This window comes from Pristis pectinata, chromosome 37 (genome assembly GCF_009764475.1).
Source record: "Pristis pectinata isolate sPriPec2 chromosome 37, sPriPec2.1.pri, whole genome shotgun sequence".
In the NCBI taxonomy this organism is placed as follows: Eukaryota; Metazoa; Chordata; class Chondrichthyes; order Rhinopristiformes; family Pristidae; genus Pristis; species Pristis pectinata.
Genome location: NC_067440.1, coordinates 3,797,280 through 3,806,031, shown reverse-complemented (window position 1 = coordinate 3,806,031; position 8,752 = coordinate 3,797,280). Strand labels below are relative to the sequence as shown.

Sequence of the window (8,752 nt, the reverse complement as noted above, 5' to 3'; positions counted from 1 at the left end):
TGATACTAGTGGAAGACTTTAAAAGATGTGTTCCAGCTGAATTAACAACATATTTAAATGAAAAGGCAGTGGAAACTTTACAAGAAACTGCTAGGTTGGCAGATGATTATGCTTTAACCCATAAATCCAAATGGGGACAACCTAAAACCTTTCAAAAGAGTTACAAAGACAATCCAGGTAAACCGGAGATTAAATTGGGAGGTAATCAAAAGGGAAAAGATGAAAAGAAGCCAGGGCTGGAGAAACCTGTTGAGCGTACTTGTTATTACTGCAGGAAACCTGGCCACGTGATATCTAATTGTGCCCTTTTGAAGAAAAAGAAGGAAGCTGGGTCCAATGCTTGCTTTCAGGCAATTAAAAATCAAAAAGGTTTAGGAGATGCTGTTAAAGACCAGTCCTTGCAAGAGGGAAAAGCGGAAAAGTTGGAGGAGGTGAGAAAAGAATTCCGTTTGTATGTATCAGAGGGTTTTGTTTCACTGAATGATGAGTCACCCCAGGTGCCAGTGAAAATTCTTAGAGATACTGGGGCTAGTCAATCTCTCTTGCTGGACAGTGTTTTAAATTTTGGTGAAGAAAGTGACACTGGTGAAGTAAATCTGGTACGAGGCGTTACAGGTGAGACCATGTCTGTCCCTTTTCACAGGGTGATTTTAAAGTCAAAGTTCGTAGAAGGACCAGTCGAGATAGGGATAAGACCTAGTTTGCCAGTGGAAGGAGTTTCTTTGTTATTGGGAAATGACCTTGCAGATGGAGAAAGTGATCCTGTGGTACGGTTAACAACCAAACCAAGGATTGATGAGTCTGAGAATGATCCAGATGTTTACCCATCATGTGCGGTGACTCGAGCTAGAGCTAGAGAATTAGCCAAGACAGACAGTCCAGTGCAGTCTGATGTGGTTCCTTGTGACAGTCCTAAACAGGAAGAAAATTATGATGCCTTATCCGAGACTTTTCTGTCTTCATTGGAGGATCAACATCGTTATAGTGAGCCTGAATTTAAAGATTTGTCTTTGTCGAGGAAGGATTTTATGGTGGAACAGACAAAGGACCCTGAGTTGACAGAATTGAAAGAAAAAGCTCTCTCATATGAGGAGATTGAAAAAGTGCCAACTGGATACTATGTCAAAAATGGAGTGTTAATGAGGAAATGGAGACCTCCTCATGTTCCTGTTAATGAGGAATGGGAAGTTATTCATCAGGTTGTTGTTCCAAAAGTTTCTAGGGATGAGATTTTAAACCTGGCCCATAGTATGCCTTTGGGTGGTCATTTTGGGGTGAATAAAACTGTAGGGAAGATCTTGAAACAATTCTATTGGCCTGGTTTGAGAAAAGATGTGGTGATGTTTTGTCGAACCTGCCACACATGTCAGATGGTAGGTAAACCAAATCAAAAACCCCCTGTGGCTCCATTGAAACCAATTCCTGCTTTTGGTGAGCCCTTTTCGAAGGTGATTGTGGACTGTGTTGGCCCCTTACCAAAGTCTAAGACTGGAAATCAGTATTTGTTAACCACCATGTGTGCCACTTCTAGATTTCCAGAGGCAATACCCCTTAGAAATATTAAGGCCAAGACGGTGTCAAAGGCTCTTGTAAATTTTTTTTACCTTGTTTGGTTTGCCAAAAGAAATCCAATCTGATCAATGTAGTAATTTTATGTCAAAAATTTTTCAACAAATAGTCTATGAGCTGGGAGCAAAGCAGATTGTATCATCTGCATATCACCCAGAATCTCGAGGAGCTCTGGAGAGATTTCATTCTACTCTCAAAAATATGCTGAAGACTTATTGCTTTGAAAACACCAAGGATTGGGACGAAGGTATCCATTTACTTTTGTTTGCCGTTAGAGAATCGATCCAGGAGTCAATAGGATTTAGTCCGTTTGAGCTTGTGTTTGGACATAGGGTGAGAGGACCTTTGGAGTTGTTAAGAGAGCAATGGGTTAATGAGGAAGTTCACTTGAGTCTGTTGGACTATGTCCAAAAATTTAAAACTCGGTTGGAGAGAGTCTGCCAGCTAGCGAGAGAGAATCTGAAAACAAGCCAGATAAGAATGAAGACATATTTTGATAGACGTGCTCGGCCTAGGACATTTGCAGTGGGGCAAAAGGTGTTGGTATTTTTCCCTAGCCAAAATAATCCCTTGCAATCTCGTTTTTCTGGACCCTATGTTATTGAATCTCGAGTGACTGATCTAACATATATAATCAAAACACCAGATAGACGCAAGAAAACACAACTCTGTCATGTAAACATGCTAAAACCTTATTATGAGAGAGATTCAGTTGTGGCCTTGGTGGATGGTGTAAAGGTTGTTTCTAGAATGCCTGATGTTGATGTTGAGGAAGGCCAATTTAGACCAAATATTGTTCCATCGAAACTAAAAAACCAAAATATCCTGGAGAACCTTGAAACGAAGTTGGACCATTTACAAGTTTCACAAAAACAACAGATGAGAGAATTAATTTTAAAATTTAAAAATTTGTTCCCAGATGTTCCAAACAGAACATCGATAATTACCCATGATGTTGATGTTGGGGATGCAAAACCAATCAAACAACACCCATATCGAATGAATGTGGAAAAAATTAAACTTGTTGATCAGGAAATAAAATACATGTTGGAAAATGATATTATTAGACATTCTACTTCAAATTGGAGTTCTCCCTGTGTTATTGTACCTAAACCTGATGGAACTGTTAGATTTTGCACAGATTACAGGAAAGTGAATGCTGTAACAAAGTCAGATGCTTACCCTATTCCTAGGGTGGATGATTGCATAGACAGAGTGGGAAAGGCAAAATTAGTTACAAAGATTGACCTATTAAAAGGGTACTGGTGTGTTCCATTAACAGATAGAGGAAGGGAAATTTCAGCCTTTGTAACGCCTTCTGGATTGTATGAATACAATGTTTTACCATTTGGAATGAAAAATGCTCCGGCAACATTTCAAAGAATGATTAATTCAGTGATTCATGGGTTAAAACATACAGATGCCTACATTGACGACTTAGTGACTGGGAATGATACTTGGGAAGATCACATTGCGTTAGAAAGGTTGTTTGAAAGACTTTCCAAGGCTAACCTTACAGTTAACTTGGCTAAAAGTGAATTTGGCCATGCCACTGTGACGTATCTTGGTTATGTTGTAGGTCAAGGCAAGCAAGCTCCTGTTCAGGCAAAAGTTCAAGCAATATCTGAGTTCCCTATTCCCACAGGTACGAGGACTGTTAGAAGATTTTTGGGAATGGTTGGATATTACCGAAAATTTTGTAAAAATTTTGCTGATATTGCTCTTCCCCTAACTAATCTTCTGAAGAAGGGAGTAAAGTTTGTTTGGGCAGATTCCTGTCAAGAAGCATTTGAGAAGCTGAAAGCCATTTTATGCTACCATCCTGTGCTCAAAACACCTGACTTTGAAAAGCCATTTTCATTAGCAGTAGATGCCAGTGATGAAGCTGCAGGAGCTGTGTTGTTGCAGAAGGGTGACCTTGATGATATTGACCATCCTGTAGCTTACTTTTCAAAGAAATTTAATGAGCATCAAAAGAATTATTCCACCATAGAGAAAGAATTACTGTCGCTTGTTTTAGCCTTGCAACATTTCAGTGTATATGTTTGCACCGCTCAGAAACCATTGACTGTGTATACAGATCATAACCCATTGGTGTTTCTGAGCCGAGTCAAAAACAAGAACAGAAGGCTGTTAAACTGGAGTTTAATTTTGCAAGAGTTTGATCTCATGATAACTCACATTAAAGGCAAAGATAATGTGATTGCTGATTGTCTTACTCGATGTTAAATGGGAAACATGTATCTGTACTAATCGGATAGTCTGTAGTTGTGTAGCATGATAATTATTAACATTACTAACTGTATGCGCGGTTAAAATTTTCTTGGGATTTTTTTTTTAGGTGGGAGGTGTTACGGACTCAGTAAAAGTCCCTTTAAGATAGAGAGTGTGTGTGTATGTGTGTGTGGGGCGTGCTTACGTCAATAGAAGATAAAGGACGTAATGACGTGGTTGAAGAAGTTAGAAGAAGAAGAAGGAGAGAGAGAGAGAAGGGAGAGAGACACCAGCCTGCTTGTTTTCTCTATTGATGGATGAGAAACAGTAACTGTGTTTGCCACTGAAATCCATGTATGGAAGTTGGAAGTAATCCGGTGGAGTTCACTTTGTTGCTGACCTGTAGAAGGAAACAGGTATTTGTGTGTGGACGACCACGGTTCGGATGCTTTTCGGGGTGAGGAAGTCACTACCGAGTAAACACTGAAGTGTCGTTTGGGTTCCATCGTGGAACATTTGGATTTCGTATGTACTCTCTCTATGTTTTTCTACATCTACATCTTATCTTCAGACAACGGTGGTTGTTGAAGAAGCCCTTGCTCATGTTTCACCTTATGGCTTGCGGAACTGAACTTTAAGAACCATTCAGGAACTGGGAGTTTTGGACTTTGTCACACACACACACGAAGAGTTTAGTTTTGGGGTTAACATTCGAGGTTTAACATTTTTGAATTCTAACATACTAACATTTTTACTTTTATTTTACGTATTATCATAAGTAGTGATTAATAAAATAGTTTTTAACACTGAATCATGCTCAGTGTGTTTCTTTTGTGGCTGGTTTGTGACACAAATCATTGGCCCCTTGAGGGGTAAAGAGATTCTTCAGCTGGTCATTTGCTCCTCAACTGCATTATCAATAGTTTTACAGGTGAGAGGCTTTATCTGTATCCTTACCGCTGTCCAGGGCTGAAGGTCAAACTGCTCGCGTCTTCTTTCTGCACTTTCTTCCTCATCCTCTGTACACTTCATAGTTCATACAATATTACAGACCACCAACAGGCCATTCGGCCCACCTTGTCTATGCTGTCCTCTGTACTCATCAATCCACACCCTATTTAGCTACATTTGGTCTGTAGGTTTCCAGGCTTGTGCGATTCAATTGCTTATCTTAATGTTCCTTAAATGTTATGGCAGAACCCGCCTGCTCTTCCCTGTCATCACGAGTTCCAGATTCCAAACACTTCCTGTATGAATAAAATCCTACTCAGCTCCCCTGACTCTCCTCCCTCTCACTTAAATTAATGTCCTCTCGTTTTAGACACCCCGACCAAGGGAAAGAAAATTCTCACCATCGACCATATTGATCCTCCTCTTAATTTTGTTCACCTCTCTCAGGTCACCTCTCAGCCTACTTCGCTCCATGGAGAACAGCCCCGGTCTCTCATTCGAAATGAAATACTTCATTCCAGCAACATCCTGGTGAAACTTCCCTGCTCCCTCTCCAGCACTATCACATCCTACCAACAGTGTGGTGACCAGAACTGTACACAGTATTCCATCTGTGGCCGAACCTGTATTTGGTAAATTTTAACACGACGTTACTGTTCCTATATTCTTCTACACGGCCGATTAATACAATCATCCCAAATCCCTTCTTCACCACACTGTCTACCTGTGCTGCCACTTCCAGTGATCGATAGATCTGTACCTCAAAGTCCCACATGTTCATCAACACTCGCTAGGACACGACCATTTACTGTATACGTCCCATCCTTGTCTGTGTTTTCAAAATGCATTACTTTGCACCTGTCAGGATTAAATTCCATTCACCGATACTCCACCCGGCTTATCAGCAGATCAAAATCCTGCTGTGGCCGGAAAGAATCCATTCGTTATCTACAAAACTAGAGATATTTCTCTCACCTGCAAACTTAGTAATCACACTACAACACTCACATCCAAGTCATAAATGTACATCACAGAAAACAATGGTCCCAGCCCCGGTCCTTGAGGTACACCACTGGTCACCGACTGCCAATCACAAAACAATCTCTTCACCTCCACCCACGGCCTCATGTTATGGAGAGAATTTTGGACACAACTTGCCTTGGATCTTATGAGCTCTAACCTTTTGGACCAGCAAAAATGTGCAGCATTTTATCGAAGGCCTTTCTAATGTCCATCTACCAAACTACCCTCACCAATTCACTTAGTTACTTTTTTGAAATATTCATTCACATTAATGACACAGGATTTCCCAAACACAAAGCCATACTGACCATCTCTAATATGAATCTGTCCTGCCATGTTTAAATGAATCTTATCGTTCAGAATTTCTTTCAATAATTTCCCTGAGAGTAACTTGCTAAACCTCTTCAGATGAATGGGCCAGTAAGAACAAGGAGAGATATTACTTGCTGCTTCAGCTCAAGTGTACAGCTTGGGCCAGGAAAATCAGTCAACATTTGCTGTGGTTCCATGGTGTAATGGTGAGCACTCTGGACTCTGAATCCAGCGATCCGAGTTCAAATCTCGGTGGAACCAATTTGCTGTCAAGTGCTGTGCTGTCCTGGCGGATGCATCCAGACGCTGTGAGTCTGAACATGTGATAAACCAAAGCAGCCATCTGAGCTTTCCCTACCATTCGTTTCATACAAGGTCTCAGTCCAACTCCATGGGTCCTGAGATTGCTCCCTTCTTTGCTGAATTCGTTCTTTCTTGGTTTGAAGCAAGTTTACACCTTGTGACAATACCCTCCAGCTGCAATGAGACGGTCTGATGGTGGGGAGGTGATCTGACATTGACTGAAGTTGTGCAGGTTCCATGGTGTAATGGTGAGCACCCTGGTATTTGAATCCATCGATCCGAATTCAAATCTCGGTAAAACGTCAACGCTGTGGAGTCAGCTCTCGGAAAATTTTGAACATCCAAGGTTGAAAGGCTGGGATTATTCCTGATGTTTATGCCCTTTATGCTGGTAAATCAGCAGAATTCGTACTTGCTGCAGGTGTGGTCCGGAGTTGTAAAAAACAGTGTTTTACGGAGCGCTCTGGTGAACGACGAGGACAGTGTTAAATAACAGAGTCCGGTCTCGGGATGTAAGCGGTTTATTCACGTCCAGGTGAGGAGACACCTCCAGTCTTTCCCACCGAGTTTCAGACTGTTGAGGTGTTTTTACAGAAAGTGCAGAAACACGTCTCTCAGCGGCATACAATGGGGCTTTGATACGTACATAATAAACACAGAAAATGCTGCAAATACTCAGCATGTCAGTCAGCGTCTGTGGGATGTGAAACACAGGGAACGTTTCAGGTCAAACACCATTCGTCAGGTTTGATTTTCATTCATGATTTTGTTTCATTTATCTCAGAGACGTCCAAGCCCTTCGTACTTTGAGGGGTAAAGAGATTATTCAACTGGTCAGTTGCTCCTCAGCTGCATTGTGAATAGTTTACAGGTGAGAGTCTTTATCTGTATCCTGACCACTGTCCGTTGCTAAAGGTCAAACTGCTCCCATCACCTTTCGGCACTCTCTTCCCCATTCTCTGTACACTGCACAATTCATACAACCCTACAGAACAGCAACAGGCCATTCGGCCCACCTTGTCCATGCTGACCTCTGTACTCATCAATCCACACCCCATTTTGCCACATTTGGTCTGTAGATTTACAGGCCTTGTCGATTCAATTGCTTGTCTCAATGCTCCTTAAATTCTGTGGCAGAAGCACACTGCACCTCTCCCTCAGCGCGAGTTACTGATTCCAACCACACTCTGAATGAATAAAATCCTACTCAGCTCCACTGAATCCCCTCCCTCTCACTTTAAATATATGTCCTCTTGTTTTAGATACCCCGATCAAGGGAAAGAAAATTTTCACTATCTACCATATTGATCCTCCTCTTAACTTTGCCCACTTCTGTCAGGTCACCCCTCAGCCACCTCCGCTCCAGGGAGAACAGTCCGGTTTCACATTCGAACTGAAATACTTCATTCCTGCTACATCGTGGTGAACCTTCTCTGCTCCCTCTCCAGCGCTATCACATCCTGTCCACAGTGTGGTGACCTGAACTGCACACAGTACTCCAGCCATTTACCAGTGTTTGGTAAATTTGTAACTCGACATTACTGATCCTATATTCTTCTACACGGCCGATGAATGCAAGCATCCCATATCCGTTCTTCACCACACTATCTACCTGTGCAGCCACCTCTAGGGATCGATGGATCTGTATCTCAAAGTCCCCCTTGTGCATCAACACTACCAGGGACCAAACTATTTATTGTGTATGTCCCATCTTTGTTTGTTCTTTCAAAATGAATCACTTTCCATCTGTCGGGATTAAATTTCATTCACCAATACTCCACCAGGTTTATCAGCCGATCAAAATCCAGCTGTACCCGAAGAGAATCCGTTCGCGGTCCATAAAGCTGGAGACTTTTCTATCACCTGCAAACTTAGTAATCATACTCCAGCCTTTACATCCTAATCATCAATGTACATCACAAACAACAATGGTCCCAGCACTGTGTTACACGACAGGTCACTGACTGCCAATCAGAAAACAATCTCTTCATCGCCACCCCCTGTCTCAAGTTACAGAGGGGAGTTTGGATCCGACTTGCCTTGGATCTTCCGACATCTAACATTTTGGACCATTAAAAACATGTGCCATCTTGTCAAAGACATTACTAAAGGCTTTCTACTAAACTACCCTTACGAATTCCCTGAAATTTCTTTAAAACGTCCATCATATTACGTAAACAGGACTTACCAACGAAAAAAGCACACTGACCGTCCCCAATATATCTCTGACCTGCCACGTTTAAATAAATCTTGTTCTCCTGAATTTCGTTGAAAATTCCACTTCTGGTAACAGGGTAACGCTCTTCACATGAATTGGAGAGTAATCTTGATCATAACATGCAGAGCAGATTCAGCACAAGTGTACAGGTTGGGCCAGGAA

The 8,752-nt window shown here is 41.8% G+C and overlaps 1 non-coding gene across 1 annotated transcript; it reads left to right on the top strand.

Annotated features, from left to right (window-relative positions):
• The first annotated feature begins 6,258 nt into the window (after nt 1-6,258).
• trnaq-cug (transfer RNA glutamine (anticodon CUG)) lies at nt 6,259-6,330 on the top strand. The gene has a single exon. It is a non-coding gene; the product is annotated as a tRNA-Gln (tRNA).
• Nucleotides 6,331-8,752: the final 2,422 nt, after the last annotated feature.